This window comes from Stegastes partitus, unplaced genomic scaffold (genome assembly GCF_000690725.1).
Source record: "Stegastes partitus isolate 25-593 unplaced genomic scaffold, Stegastes_partitus-1.0.2 Scaffold3744, whole genome shotgun sequence".
Classification (NCBI taxonomy): Eukaryota; Metazoa; Chordata; class Actinopteri; family Pomacentridae; genus Stegastes; species Stegastes partitus.
This window is the reverse complement of record NW_007581475.1, coordinates 1-16,796: the sequence shown is the minus strand read 5'-3', so window position 1 is coordinate 16,796 and position 16,796 is coordinate 1. Positions and strand designations below refer to the sequence as shown.

The 16,796-nt window shown below is 40.4% G+C and overlaps 1 long non-coding RNA gene across 1 annotated transcript; it reads right to left on the bottom strand.

Annotated features, from left to right (window-relative positions):
* Positions 1-965: 965 nt before the first annotated feature.
* LOC103376260 (uncharacterized) lies at positions 966-13,875 on the bottom strand. The gene is made up of 3 exons (XR_521288.1): positions 13,594-13,875; positions 1,520-1,586; positions 966-1,051 (listed from the first exon to the last, which is right to left on the bottom strand). It is a non-coding gene; the product is annotated as an uncharacterized LOC103376260 (long non-coding RNA).
* Between the last annotated feature and the right edge of the window lie 2,921 nt (positions 13,876-16,796).

Below are 16,796 nucleotides of genomic sequence, written 5' to 3'. Positions count from 1 at the left end.
AAACGTCTAAAACCTGCAGGACAGTAGCTCACGAGGACCGGAGTTGGAGATCCCTGGCTTAAACTGTGCTATTTTGGAGATGTTCAGCGATATTTCCAAATGGACAAGATTTTGAGATTGTAAACCACGTGGCTGCAGTGTCGGATGTAGAAACAATCAGACTGATATCGAAGTAGAAACATGATCAAAAGTCATTGTCTACTTCCACTGATTCTCAATAACCTCTCTCTTGCATAGCATGACTCACATTTCATTGACATTTGTCATTTGTTTGCCCTGCAGGCTACTGGTATATTCCAGCTGTGAACGAGTGAGTAAATGCTTCAGTTTAACCTCATGTTCATGGTCCTATAAGTCAGTCTTTTCATATACTGTGGTGTGTTCACTCAGTAGTGTCACCACAGCAAGGATACTCACCGTGGGTACTAAAACACCTAATTAAACAGCTTTATTGCGCCCAAGTTTCCAGTGAAGACAAGAAGCAGCAGCACTGATGTTTACAATAAGCAGAGCAGCTGTGGTTGACTTGCCCTAAGTTAAAGTCTCTTTAATCTCTTAACTCTGTAGTACTTAGAGGCCAAGTACAGTTTACATGTATGCGTCCCCTTATTTAACAGTATCAATATGAGAAAACCACCTTTTTGCACCTCTGTTCCAAATTGATGGATAAATATCATCAAAAACATATTTCATAGTATTTTGCCACTAAACTCGTGGTATGTTTGGACTGTATTTCTTTGTAATCAATCTAACCATGACTCCAGTCTGCTGTATGTGGACTATGTTAGACCTGTCAAACTTGGCATTGTTCTTTACGGATACTATAATTCGCATTATTTCATGAACAAGATGATGGCTACCAACACAGAAGGAAATGAAAATGCCACCCACAGTTTAAAATCGTCTACATAGGTTTCAGTCACATGATAAAATAACATCACAGCAGCTTTACTGATTCAACTCACTTCATCTGAGCACCATCCGCATGTCTCGGAGACCTGGATGCATTCCCCACATGACTGTGCGTTTGCCTTGATGCATATGCTTCCCTCTGGAAGAGACAGCACAAGTTCTTTTTTTAGCCAACAGTTTTTCCATTAGTTCACTAAGTCAAACCAGCTTTTTGCTGCAAAGAAAAAGCAACAAAAAAAAAACCATCCCCCTCCCGGTTCAGAACACTGAGTCATGCTGGGAAGAGCTCTAGGCAGCTCACCAAGATGACTTCACCCTGTAAAAAAAAAAAACCCTCCCACTGTTAGCCAAGACGACCAACGCAGTCATAAAATCATGAATGGAGAAACACAAGATTTAAAAAGAGGCAATGAAGGAAAGAAAGCAAGTTTGAAACTATTCTACCGCTGTAATGCTTTAAACACTTTTGTCTACAACAGACAAAAGAATCACTGGATCCATGAACACTGTGGTGACTGTACACAATGCACAGAGCTGAAAACATGCTCTGGTGCTGCTTAGCTAATATTTAACACAAATTTGACATTTCTGTGTTCTTGCTTCTTACCTTGCTGTGCCCAGCTGCCACTGAGCGACGCCGATAATGTCGCTATTAAAAGTAACCGCAGATCCATCTGAGAAAGAGAAACATATGAAATAGGTCACCACAGGATGAAAGACAGAGATCTGTTGGACACGTTTTTCTACAGGTACACCGGTATTCAAAATATGCATCATTTTCGACTTACAAACGTTTGCAGCTGCACGGAATTGTGTAGTGCAATTAAACCTCAACAGTCACATGCATTTTGTTGTCGTTGGAGATGTTTATTGTGACACAAGCTAATTTTTCAAAGCGATTCACACTGAGGTTGCATCTGAAAGGTGTGATCACACAACCTTCCATGTGTGCACACACAGGAAGATGTGGTAAAAAGCTCATGAAGCCAAACAGACGAACTCTGTTACGGCCTTTAAATAGGACTGCATGGTGGCTTTAGTTGTTAGTGCCGTCGCCTCACAGCTAGAAGATCCTCAGTTTGCGTCCCGTTTAGGATGCCTGGGATCTTTCTGTTTGGAGTTTGCATGTTCGCCCTGTGCAGCGTAGGTTCTCACAAGGTTCTCTGGCTTCCTCCCAGTCAAAAATCTTGCTGAGGTTAATTGGTGACTATAACTGAATGCGAGTGTGCTTGTCTGTCTCTCTGTGTGGCCCTGTGATAGACTGGTTACCTGTCCAGGGTGTCCCCTGCCTTCACCCTGAGTCAGCTGGTACAGGCTCCAGCCCCCCAGTAACCCTAGTGACGATTAAACGGTGTATAAATAATGGATGGATGGTCTAAAAGTACCAGGTTTCAATTCAGGATTTCTATTTTTCCTATGGAACATAGCTGCACAGTGCACGGCACACAAATTCCCTTTTTTTTAAAATGATACCATTGCTTTATAATTCTTAAAAACTAATTTTCATTAGACCACAGTGATGAATACAAGATTTTAAAAAAATATCAGATCATCGCTATGTAATGCATCAACGCAGATTTTTTTCTTATGTCGTGTTATTCTGATGATGAGGTTTTACAGCACTGAGCTCTATTCCAAATATGGAGGAATGATTCACCCACACTCTGCTGGCAGCTCATCAGCACCTCCATGAACCAGCACACTGCACATTTGCTTTCTGACTGAGGTTTTGTAACTTCTGTGCTTTGTCTGAAAAAGGTAGCTGATTATCTCAACATGATTCGACAAGAAAATCACCTTGTAGGACAGACAGCAGACTGAAAAGATGTAATAAAAATGTCACAAAAGTGGGAGAATTACCACATTTGCTTAAGGTGTTTAGTCTTATCCAAAGAAATGCACAACACTGAGTCTAACAGCAGACATGTAATGACTGTAACAGATGAGTAGCAGCTTTAATACTGAGATGACAGACATTTCAAGCTACCACAGCAAAGAATGCAAGCTAGAGAGGAATAACTGCGGTTCATTAGGCAGTCCCATGATGCCTTTCTACCACACTAAGACGGACTGCTAAGCATAAACCACCCAGCAACAAGAAAAACAGAACTAAACAAAGATAAAAATCCAAAAAAGATTGTTAGTTTCACAGACAGCTTAGCCTTGGTGGTGGTGGGTCAACATTTCTACCTGACAGCGAATAGAAACACCACTATGGTGACAACTGCACAGCAGAAGACAAAGACCAAGGGTAAGTGAGTTCGCATGTGTGTGTGCGTTTCCATATTTGGTCAGGCGGTTTCATGCCTCTTCCTGAATCTCTGCCATTCCCCACAACTGCAGTGACACACTTCCTTGACTGGCTGCCCAATCCTCAAACTCAGAATTTCTGACCAGCTCTCTGTGTGTTTGCCCCAGAAACATAAACGTAGGAAATATTCTGTGTTGACAACAGCTAAGTCAACACATGTGTCTCAAAATAGTCTATCGCTGTTGGATATTCTCAAGATAAGAAGGGTCAATAGAATTTATTTATTTGTACTAAACGAGAAAATGTGAAGTTTACAGTTAACTATTGGAGAAGTGGAGGGACTTTAAAGCAGTGAAAAGGTGTGATATTCTAGCTGCTGTGCTGTGGGTCAAAGGGTACATGCAACCACAAAGCCACCACATCCTGTGAAATGAGGCCTAGCAATCAACTTAGATGCCCACTTCCTAAACATGCTGCACACTGGTACCAAACAAAAGCATGATGGTAGACAACTCATGTTGCATCCAGCAGAAATAACATAATTAAATTAGAGTTTCAAGCCATGAACAGGATATTTTTTGTCAACTGAATTCCAGTTTATCAAAATGAGGTCTAACGATCAACTTAAATGCAAGTTTCCTATAAATGCTAAACACTGCTCCCAAAAAAACCCCATAATGGTCGACAACTAGTGCTGCATCCAGCAGATATAGCACTGATTTTTCTTCCAGACTTTCAAGGCACGAACAAGACATAGATATTATTTTTGCACTATTACTCCTTCACACAACTGCCAACCAGAACGTGACACAAACAATCACTTGTGGCGAAGATTGGCAAAATGTTCAACATGCAATGTATCTGGTAGGATGCGTCATAAAATTAAAACCAGCACAAACCGTTGACGCTCCACCCTGACATTCCTGCAGACCATCTCTGTTTACCGCTCTGGGGACCTCAGAGCTGCAAATTGCAGAGAGTTGACAGATTGGAAGGCATTCAGCGCCTCCATTAGTCAGAGCCAATGGCATTTGTGGTGCTAATATTGAGGAACGTTAATCTTGGGGGAAAAAAAAGTTTGCTTCCACATCTATCCTGAATAAAATATCGAGGACAACGCCCAGATATAACTGTGATCAAATCTCAAAATTTCCTTGACCTATTAGTCTTTTCTTGAAGTTATGTTTATTTCTTTGTTGCTGACGTTCACTCATAGTGGGTTTCAATTAATATCACATGAGCAGGCAATGTCCTGTAGAGCCTCACAGCCTTCTTTCATTCTACCCTTTGGAAACAGCAGTCATCAGCGCAACACTATTATCTGAATCAGAGTCCGACTGGTAGAATTTACAGGTTCAATAGAAATGTTGGGACATAACGTCAGCGTGACTTCCCACCCTGTCACAGCTGATAAGAGCTGATAACTTCAAGTAGACACAGCGAGGAGGCTTAATCCACAAAGGACTGTGGTAAAAGTACTCCTCAAAACTGTGAAACACGATAAAACACAGTCAACTGGAACATGATCAATTCAGATGAGAAAAAAGAGGTCAAACAGCATCTCAGCAGGTAACTCCTGTGTTTTAGAAGCTCCAGCTCCTTTGCAAAAACAATCCTCGGTATCACAGTTTTTTAATGGAAAAGGCTGCAATTAACACTTATTTTCATGACTGAAGAAGCTGCAGAACATTTTCTCAATTCATTTACGCAACAGCTGGTCTACAAAGCGTGAGAAAAAAGTGCTAAATGCTTGTTGTAATACTTCACAACCTCGCAAGATGTATTCATAGTAAATATTTCAAAACCACCAAAATTACCACACCTGAGAAACTAGAAAACACATCAATTCATGATTAAAAAAATAAAAATAAAGTACACAAAGTCCTGCAGCTCTGGCTCCCTGTTGGTCAGCATTCATACATCTCTTAACCTTGTGCTGTTTCCATCCACTATGCAAAACTATGAAACACACTTTGTGTCTTTATCAGTCGCACATACCAGCTGAGCTGAGTAGAAGAGAAATGACAGATTTGAAAACAAAAGAGGATTGTTTAAATGGATCACAGCCTCTCAAGACAAAGCTGCTGAGGTGTGAGATGATGAGCGAAAAAACAACTGTCAAGCTAACAAAGTGTTTAAAAACTAATACAATCTTTTCCATCATCTTCCTTATTTCCCCGTTCTCTTTACCACCGTGCAGAAACTATGGCGTATGAGTGGTCGTGATGACAGACCTGAGAGTATAATATTTAGAACAGGAGTAAACCGTACCTAACCATGACTTTGTATGGTCAGGCTGCAGAAGACGGAGATGACACATGCTTTGTGTTCGTGGTGCTTAATGTTGGCGTCAGTTTTTTATTACAGCTGCAGTGCTGTTCACAATAGCCAAAGCAGCTCAGGTCTTTCCAGTACAAGTACAGCAACTGAAGCAGTGTTTCACCAAGCAGTTGTAAAATAGACAGATACTTCATTCACCCCCTTGGGGAAATTCAAGAAGAAGTTCTTCCAGCGATGCACATGTGACATGTGACTGTGGCAACACAAAGCAGGGTTCTGCTGAATGCTCCTCATCCAAATATTAGTTTTACCTATCCTGACTGTTACATTGAATTTGCTAAATTATCTGTCATTCCTAGAAATCAAATCACTCAGTTAGTTGACAAAAATAAAAAAAGCCATTTTGCTAACATATAATGAACTTCTGTCATTTCTTAAGACTCTATACACGTGTGCAACTACGACAGTTTGCCGGCTTTCTGCAATAACAAACTAAATAACTTTGGGTTTTGGACTGATGTTTGAATAAAATTAGTAATATAAAGATTAGGAAACCTTACAGATTGAATATCTATAAAAAAAAAAAAAAGCATGTTAATTGATGATTATTAGTTGCAGCTCCATAGTTACCTGTGTTCAGATTCCAGTCATTGACCTGCTCAAAATCTCTTCTCAGTTTCTTTAAACTCCAGACATACCAAACATTGACAGATGTTGCTTCTTCAGCCTTTATTACAGTAAACTGAATATCTTTTGGGTTGTGGAAATAATAAGACATTTGAGGACATCATCTTGGGTTTGGGGAAGCAGTGACTGATCGACTACTTTCACGTTTGATTAATCTACAGATTGATCGGACATGAAAATAATCTGAGCTGCCCAAAACCAATCTGGTGATAGGAGGCTGGATTCAAATTTGGACAAAAAACTGCCACAATGATGACAACAAGCATGAAGGAGACTGACATGACTGCACCGGTGGTTGTATGAATCACTACATAATCCATGATGATTGATAATTACATTAGCAGGACACAGATATGTTGCTTGCTGCTGAATGGTTAGGACTAAATAACAACCCTTACCACACAGAAAACAGCTAATATGAACATAAAATGTTTTCTGGCCTCGAAGAAATGGTTTTGGCCATAACAACTCAGAACCTGTAGATTTATGAATGTTCCTAAACTCTTGGTGTTACGGATGGTCACCAAAAAGACAACAACCTCTGACAGAGATTAGCTCAAAAACTGAAGTATGTGAAAACACAATCTTGCATTTCTGTGGATTTGCTTGGACTTGTACATACTGCCAAAGTTGCCAAAGAATATGATGCCAACTTGGTTCACATGCATTCACAGGCCCAGACAAATGTTTTATAAAGAATTTCCTCCAACAGCTGCTGCAAAGATTCAGCTGAAACTCAATCCTCCATGGCAGTTGTTTGAGTCCACAGGCAGCCATCAGCTCCAGACAGGTCAGAGGACAGGTCTGAAAGTACGCCTCAGAGACCAGAGCCACGCTCTGTCTGATGTAAATTCACTCACAGCATTCCTCTGTTGTCCTACAAAGAATCCACTGCCTGTGTCGCATCTCCGCCTACTTTACGGTGGCATTCCTCAGATTACGTTTCTGTGGTGAATGAGAGGCAGCGCTAAGAGAACAGCAGAGGATTATTTCTGAATGATGATTTGGGATGATTTTGTACTGAGGCACGGCTGAAGGATTTGGTGAAAATATCTGATTGATATTTTTATTACGGATATTGCAGTTTGTTTTGAGATGTGATTTTATCTTGTTTTTTAAAGTTGAGCATTACGACATGAGATACCATCAGAAGCATGACTGTCACACAAGGATGACAGCAGGAATCTGTAAAACCCATTCCCACGATAGTTTAAGCTCTGGGTCAGACATGCGACATGAAGTAGGTTCTAAATCTGCAGCCTTTGCTTATTGCTGCATTATTTCAAGTTGTGATGCTGATTTAAAAGCAATTCATTGCTAAACTCTAGTTGAGAAAGTTATACGTCAAGAAAAATGTGCAAATTGGAATCATTACACATTGACAAATACCAGCTTCCCACATACAAACTGAAAATATGCGAGAATGACAATGCATGTTGGGCAACATGACATACTTACTGTGAGATGACAGAAAATTGCCAAATACCAAAGATAAAAAAAAAAAAAAAGGTTTGCACAAAGGTAGCTCTGGTTGTTTCAGTCCACTGTCAGCAATGCTGTAATTTAGTTAGAAGAATTGTTTTATAACTCACAAGTTTCAAACATCAATATCATTTCATGCCATTTTTTTTTTATCCCTGATTTTCTGCTTTAGCCAGAAACAGGCGTTGCCAAATTGATAGATGTAAATATCAACGTACACATAAATGCCAGTTTTATTACCACAATAGAACAATCACTGCAGCCTAACACAATAACCCTAAAACTGGAAAGTGAAGAAAAAAGAGTTTTGTTTCAGTTAAAGCAGATCTGTGATTTTCCTAAGTCAGGGTCAGCTGAAGTGACACTAAAACACCGAAGGTGAACATGAGGGCTTTGACTCAGACTGTGCAGACATGTGTCACCACTACTTCTTTGTTTACCCCTGGTACAGTGCCCTGTTGACTGTTAACTAGAGAAACTTGCAATGCAAAGTCTGGGGCAGGAGACGTCTTCTTGATTTGGCCATTCACTGATATTGTGAAACACTGCAGCAACAACTTTATTAGGTTTCTAAAGGAAGTTAAAGTTAAGGGCAAACAGACATGCGCTCAGCTGGGAGCAGCTAAGAACAAAGTCTAGTTAAGTGGAGGAATGTAAGCTAATGTGTGGTTGTTGTCAAGTGTAGGGGTTGTATTATCTGATTAAGAGCAAAATATGTACATAAACTCTGCAGATTATCTGTCTTCCTGAAGCGTCTGGGATTTGTAGCTGCATACAGCTCTGAACACACAAGCCCAGTGTTGTCTAAAGGTAGAGCAAAGCACATCTGTAAGTGTTTTAGTACTCTGTTACAAAGTCCATGTTTAGTCTGTGGATGACCACAGTGCAGCAAATAGGCTTTTAAAAGTTCCCCCCATATGGCAGAGTCCATGGCTGTATGAGCTTCAGTCACATTTCTTTACAAAATCTGATGATATTAAACATTTAGCATGAAATATAGAAATATATAGAAAATGTCCTAAAACACTAGAAATCTGTCCTGCACCTCCCCCCTTTGCCAACTCGAAATGCACCTGCAGAAAGTGTTTCCTGCTGAACATGTTTCGCTGATGCACAGCTTCCCCTGATCAACGCTAACAGAAAAAAATAAATGTCAGCAGTGTCTAAACAATTGTGGTTATCGGAAGTTGAAAACAAGCAGGCTTAGCAATTCGTTCCATTCTAAATACACAACATGAAGTCACTACATATACATTAGTAAAGAATGTGAAGTGGCAGTTCTAAAAACATTAGCAAGGAGCACAGAAACAGAAAAAAGCTAATGCCAGTGATTCACTTTTGTGCACATATGAGACCAACAGAAATAATTGCAAAAATGATCGCAGCTCTTGCTGGTTTCTCAGGGGTTCATTGCTTCATGCGATCCAAGGTTAACCACACTGTGCACCACTAAAACCCAGAGGGGAGGCTCAGTCACTTCCTCTCATGAAAAGAGAAGTGCACATCCATGCAACTCCTACATGTATGAATTTTGACTTACTGCTGTGTTGGTAACTGTAACCAAGAGCATCCCTACACAACAAAATCTTAAATACATGTAATAGTAAAGAATCCAAACACACCATGTTTAATTTGTCCTCATTCTGTAGGTGACACAACATCCCTCTGTTACATTAACCTTAACTTGAAGAGCTCCTCTCAGCTAAACTACAGACCAGACCTAATGCTGCAACTGGCCATTGTTTACAATTAATCTGCTAATTATCATCTAATTTTATTGTTATTAAATGTCAAAAATGTTGTGTTTTTTCTGAATTCAAAAGGTCTACTAGTTGCTCATTTTGTGCAGCCAACATGCCAAAACCTAAAGATATTAAAAACAAAGAGGACAATCCGAATAACAGAGAAGCCAGAAAAATAAGAGCTTATATTTTTAAAATTACCTTAATAGTGAATCAGTTATTAAATAGAGTTTTTCAGTTGTTGTACTGGTTTATCTATAAATGAACCGTTTCAGCTCTATAGCTACAAGTCACTCATCAAATTCTTAGTAAATGGAAATATATATTGCTAATATTAGGATTTGTGACAATTGAAAGACCTTGACAATAAAAAACCCTGAAAACAAATAGATATGGTATAAATTATTCAGGTATTATTTAGGACAGATTGTATGTCGTAACCACTTGCTGTTGTTTCACATGGGACTCCTCCGCTTACAAAATCACTCCAGAAATCTTTTTGACAGCTGGATTATTTATACCAACCATTTCTCTCTCCTTCTCCAACTTTTTTTTTTTTATTAAATCTGTACTTAAATATGTTGTTTACTATGCAATGCATAACTAAGTTCACAATACAAGCCAAACCACTTCCATGTGTAGTTTTAAGAATCTGACAGCTATATCAGCAAGATGACGCACGCTGCACTAAAACGTTTGGATCTTCTGTGAGAAGCAAAACCAAAGATGTTGCTCAACACAGCTCAGCATTGTTTTTGCTGGGTGGATCATCTGGTAACCCACAAAACTAGCTGAGCGCCCTTCCCCCCCCAGGCTCTGTTTGCCACCCGGTCAGCCAGCCGGCCCACACCTGCTGCAGAAAGTCACAGTCCACTCTCGGCCCAGTGGGTCCACAAACAACTCAGCATGACGCTTCATCCATTTCCTTAATTAAACCACACCCAGACACCGCTTTTGTCCCCAACAGGGTGTTGAAGGATCAGGAAGAGCACCTCGCTTCTGACTGCAAGCTCAGCGCGTTTGAAGGAAACCCAACCTAAATGCAGGAATGCCCTCTTCATCTAGCAAACATCTGCCATGAGGCGTGACAATGGATTCAAAAGTGCTGTCAAACAAGCTAAGTCTGTTTCTTCGTTTATGTTTTTGGGACAAAGCATCTGTAGAAGAATGTGCTGGTTCTGATGTCCACATTTTAACCATCTGGCGTTCAGCTGGCTATAAAAAATGGTTTGCTCTGCGTTTTAATTAGTACAATTCACAGCGCAGATTTCTACATTACCATAATAAAAAGAAAGCATCGCAACCACTCAGCCTAAGTTCAATGTGGAAAAAAAAGTAGGAATAAGAGTGAAGTGAGATGTGCTAATTCTGACATAAACAGCCTTGATCGACGTGGGTTTTAACATCTGAGAGCCACGTAAAAATCCAACAAATCAGATTCCCATACATGTAATACACCTAGCAAATACATAAACGTTTTCTAGAAATAGTTATATCCCCTTTTTGAGTTGAAGTATTAACTACAGGATCTGTTTGAGGTTGCGATCTCCCAGCCGTCCTCAGAGAGATGAGATAATGCATTCCAGTTTAACAAACGCCACGCTATGTCACGGAAAACTACGTCACTGGAATATGGGGTGCTTTTTCCCCCCGTTTCACTCTGACTTGAACCCAGACTTCACTCAGTCAGTGTGATGCCAAGAAAATGTGACTTTCTGAAGTTCTAAAACAACACCTGCAACAGTCACAGTCGTATTTCTGAAATAAATCTGTGCGTTAAGAACTTAGAAATAAAGTTATTCACCAAGACCTTTGAAATTAAACATCTTGCTCCCCTCAGATGTTTTATAAAGTTGTTTTTTTTAGCATATTATTTTATCAATGCAACTCATAAAGACATTAACCAGGTGTACTAGTCATCACTGCTACTCAGCTGTTCTCATTATTGATTCAGCTGTTTAGTGTATTGATAATTCACTGTTTAGTCTTTAAGGCTCTATGTGTAAGATTTAAAACACTCTGGTTGCTGTAAAGTGAACCGTGGTCTGCATCCTGTTGCTCATGCCTGCACTCCATAGTCAGATGGAAGCGAGCATCCTGGGAATTTGCCTAAACAGGAATATGACAAACACAAGACCCAACGTAACGGACTGACACATCCTTTTGGATTTTCCCAGAAACTTTGTTCTGAGGCCTTTATAAAGAAACCAGGGTCTCGTTTTTAAAGCTACATTACAATCTGTTCATACAATGACAATAAAAATGGGAGTAATACACCACATTTTCTGCATTTGTCAAGAAAACAGTATTTAAGAATCAAAACATTTTTCTGTCACTCTTCAAACCAGTCGGTTCAGACCATTAGTTGACTGCCTGACCCTTCATCGTTAACATCTTTGTAGAAACTGTCGTACTGTACAGCTCAGTTCACAGTTATTTCTGTAGGAGTGCATCTGTCAGCCTTCTCCTGTTTCTCACTACATCTCTTTGAACTATTTCATGTGTCTGTTGTGCTGTGAGGACTTTCGACATTTTACCACCAAGTGCGGCTCCTGATAAGGACAAAGGACATCGTCTGAGCCGTATATCTTCAAACATACCACTCCCATGCCTTTTCTGGCCATCACTGGAAGACCCGTCATCCATGACTCATAGCAGACAAGTTGGGGGTGAAGGGATCGGTATTGAGTAATGCTAAATGACCGATCAAACTGCCCCCGGACACTCCTAGCTCCTACTAAACATCACAACAGGGTAACTAAGGGAAGTGACTCAGTGATGCACAGAGAGCTGCAGACGCGTCTCCGCTCATGTCTACAATTACCAGGCCTGGTGTATATTATCTGCATCCGTGTCATGTGTTGCTGTACAACATCAAAGACATGTGTGTTTTCACACTTCGATATGGCGCTGCTGCTGCTGCTATGTCATTACAATGCTGACTAGAAGCCAAGGCGGGCCAGTAATTAAGCCAAGTCATTTTAATCCACGGTCACTAATTTAGGCCTTACAGCAAGAAGTTGGTGAGCACAGATTGCTAGTTTAACTCAGTAAATCAAACTTCTTCTTTAGATTCACTCGGGAGAAAAGAGACACCCTCAGGCTACAATTCTTTTCCAGGAAGTGAACGAGGTCGGCAAGAACAGGCTTGTCCTCCTGCTGCAGTCAACATTTCTGAATCACAGCTGTGGACGAGGCTCGACAAGAGAGTCTGGTTAACCAACCTGGCCTGCTTTAAGACCTCCTGGTCTCACTGTATCCTCAACCACAGTTTACACAGGCCATAATGGAGCTCCAACTGAGGATATTCTTTCCAAGTCATGACTTCACCTAACAAAGAGATGTTGTTCTCTGTTTTGCCCACAGGTAGGGACTTTAAAAGCCAGTCAGGTGGAGCTGAAATGTGTTTTTTAATACATAAACTACATTTCGCTGCCTGCTTTGACAAATCCACCCCAATGCTTCAACTACATTCCTCAGGAATAACAGGCTGCTTTGAAATAGGATCTTCACTTTCCAGGACAAGAAGAAAAAAATCCAGGTTGATGATTAAGGAATAATTAGTGACTGCTCCAGACAATGACAAGACTTGACAAATCCAAACCAACTTCTAACTCTCATGAACAATAAAGCTGTCCAACATCTGCCTTCAACTTATTTCCCATGTATAAGCACAGACACACTGAAAGACAGAGAGAACAAAACTTTACATTTATTCCAAGGCTGAATAAAATACGATATAAACCAGAGTAGGATCCCAGCAAAAGTCCCATCAGCCACTTCTTAAGTCAATAAAAAAAAAGCATATTTTCTAAACATCCTATGGGTTTTAACACAAGTGAGGTGGTTTAAACTTTAGGATGCCTGCTAGCATGATGGATCCAGTCCAGTCCTCTCTCTCTGTAGCCGACCACACTGCCCTCTTTGGTGGCACAAAGCGGCTACTTCTGGCCTACTTTCTCTACAAAACCCAAACTAAGATTTATCGAGGGGCTCGCTTGACATGTAGCTGTAAAGATGCCAACGTTTCACAGGCCAAGCTGTTGAAAACAGTGAAGTCTGAGGAGACAAACTCGGAGTGTGTTTCGACCGCTAGCTAGTTATCGTTCATCCACACCCAAAGTTTTCCCCTGAAGACAAGCGTCCCTCGCTTCTCCCCCTTTTCTCCGTTTACATTGTTTTCTGTCGCTGGCACACCGGGCAAATGTGACAAATGTAGGTTAAAATAACAAAACTCACCTTTAGCTGACAAGTTATTGACGTTTCTGTGGGTTCAGAGTAACATTTGCGCCCCAAAAGTGTCCTCTTTCAAGGAAATAAAAACGGTCAGTGAGGCGAGGACGAGCTAAAGCTGTGATGAGGGTCCGCTTTGTTTTAGCTAATAAGCCGCACCGATGTGACAAGTACGTTTCCGACTGAAACCCGGGTGGAGCTAACGTGTATAAAACAATTAACTTTTATAAAATAACTAAGGCTTGAGGGGCCCCTGGCTTGTCTGAACACGTTACGGCTCTGCTGCTGCTGCTGAGCAGTTTTTTTCTTGAGACCCACTCCAACAAACCTCTTCTTCTTATTTAGACCCCGCCTCCGCAGGAGGAGCCGCGGCACGCAGAGGGCAGCGGAACAGGCACACCGTTGTGACCCGCCTCACCTCGGATGTGGTGAGAATGAACACGCACGCGCGCACAGGCACGAAAACACAATAAAGACCGAAAAGATAAAAACACACATAAGCTTTAAACAAACAGTAAAATTCAGATATTTTAAACATCATTTCAGTCAGAAAGTCTGCACTTTTAGTTTTTAGATTCTCACATTTTTAGTTTATTACACGCAAACATTGCATTTATGACACTCAGCTTGTTATAAAGCTTCAGTTACACGTAATGCAAAATATAAACAACAACTGAATGATGATGCATGATTACATTACACATACCACTATTATACTACATTTAAACACCAGCACTAGCCCCACATTTATCAGCTACAATATTTAAAGTTCCTGCCTTCGCCCTGAGTCAGCTGTGATGGGCTCCAGCCCCCCGCGACCCTGGTGAGGATTAAGCGGTAGATAGATAATGGATGGATGGACTATGTAAAGGTTCTTTCTCAAAACACATCTTAATGTATCAAAGTTACATATTAAGTTTTCTTTCGATATCAAACAATCCCTTCCTATGTTAAATAGGCACCCAGCATCACCTTACAGCACATTTTGTCCCATTTTTATGCCACATACATGTACTGCACTGTATTTCAAAGAAAATGTGTTATTTTCCAGAGCAAACAATGATGAAACAGTGATGAAAGAAGTCTTCAGGTCCTTTACATTTGCAAAATGAGGAAATAATTCTCCCCTACAGGACAGAAGTAAATACACAAAAAGTACGTACAAATACAAATATGATATGAGCAGTGGACAATATTTAGCCACCATCGATATTTTGCTGATAATACTTTAGTGCAGAACTTTAACATGTAATGGGACATGATACATGTTGGTACTATCACTTTAACCAGCATTAAGGATCTGAATACTTCTACTTTCAGGGTTACTTCAGGTGAACAACCTCATATTTGAACCTTTGCACACTGGTTTGTTTTTTTTGTTTTTTTAGCTATGCTGCAGTCACCTTCACTTCCTTTCCATCTGAAATGTAGTTGAGTTGAAATCGCAGCACCAAAACAAATACAAGTGCTTGACAAGACAAGACACTTTCCACCAAACTGTTTCTGGTAAACAACCACAATATTCATCTCCTGCGGTTTCGGCGCTGCTGCACTGTCACCCACAGTGTTCATTTCCTCACAAAGAACAATATAACACAAACCTTCAGTGGCTTATTTAGTCAGCTAGGCCTATTTCCTGTACTCACACAATTCAGTGCTGGTGTGGAGGGCGTTTTACCAACCACAGCAGTTCAGTTGGTACCTTTTTAACTGAATAATGGTGCAAACTTGAGCTGTGAAGATCCAAAAAAACTGATGCAAAACATTTGATGGAATGGTGCAATAATATGATGCTGGGAGACCTTATGATACTGTCAGAAAGTGTGGATTAAGATGATTTTGACAACTTTATGAAGGAAAAGGGGTAATGAATTGCAGATGCTGCCTCACATTATGCATTGAGGCACGTTAGAAATATAAAGAATAATGCCAGTGCAAAACAGAAAAGAAAAAAAAAAGAACATCATTGCTCATAAGTGAAACATCATAAGAGTATAAATCCGACAAAGGGAACCAAAGCAAGAAATAAAGTTACAGAGGTTATAATAAACAAAGAAATCTGCTCTAGTTTCATTAATCAAAATGCTTTATTACCATGTTTCCTGAAATTAGACCCTTGTATGTTAAAAATGTCACCTCTGATGAGGAGCTTCCCACCCGGAGCCTCTATAATCACTGAATGATGTGTGATAAGAATGCAGCAGCTGATTCTGCCAGCTGGACCGATGACACATGAAGTCACCGTCTCCATTACATGTCTTTACATCACCACACACTCATCCTGCCACATACCTCCAGTAATCCATCCAGGGACAGTTCACAGAGCTCTTGTTTAAAAAAATTCAGTATCAGTTTCACTCACAGTCACACTTGGGAAAACACCAGTAGAACCACCGTCCTATCTGGTGACTGGGCCTTTGCTTTGTGGAGGGAAACTGCCTGACTCAATATTTAAAACTGAGCATGAAACTTGAGAAACCACCGGCGGAAGGATGAATAAAAAGGGCAAGAAGAAGAACTGTCTTTGTGATCATAAATTATTTAAGCATGGTGGTTGGTTTGCATTTGTTTGTGTTGCATAGATGAAGTAATGTCGTGTCTGTGGCGTCAGACTAAAAACACAAAGGTGTTTTCCTTTAAGGTGACAGAGTGAAATACAAACCACTAAGCACTAAGACATTTGCAATAAACTTAAGAGACAGCAAAAGAACACAACAGCTGACACTGAAAACAACAGAGTGTGGGAAAGTGGCACAGTGTTTGTGGCACCAGTTTGGGCAAGAAACCTTCACCTGAACCGAAGCCACATGAGATCAGACTCAGTTCAGCTGAGGAGGATGTTGTCGTTTAAAGTAGGTCACAAAACACCGAGCACAAGTCTTATGAGAACAGTGAGGCATTGAGTTGGAGCCTCTGGCACAGCTGCTGTCACACATGAAACTTTCTAGAGGAAACCCTGCCACCATGTGGACAAAGCATGACACAGCACATTCTGAAACCGAGCAGGGACATTATTATTACAGAGACTGTAAGAAAATTGTTCCAACTTTGATCTGATTCTTGTTTATGTGCACTGATTATCTCAGATTCTGAGCACAAATACAAATAAATATGCTGTTGTTCAATCGGCTGCTTCTGTATTGCAAAAAACACTGTGAAAATGGACAAAATGGCCATTGATTGAAATTGGACGGGTTAGGGTTAGGGTT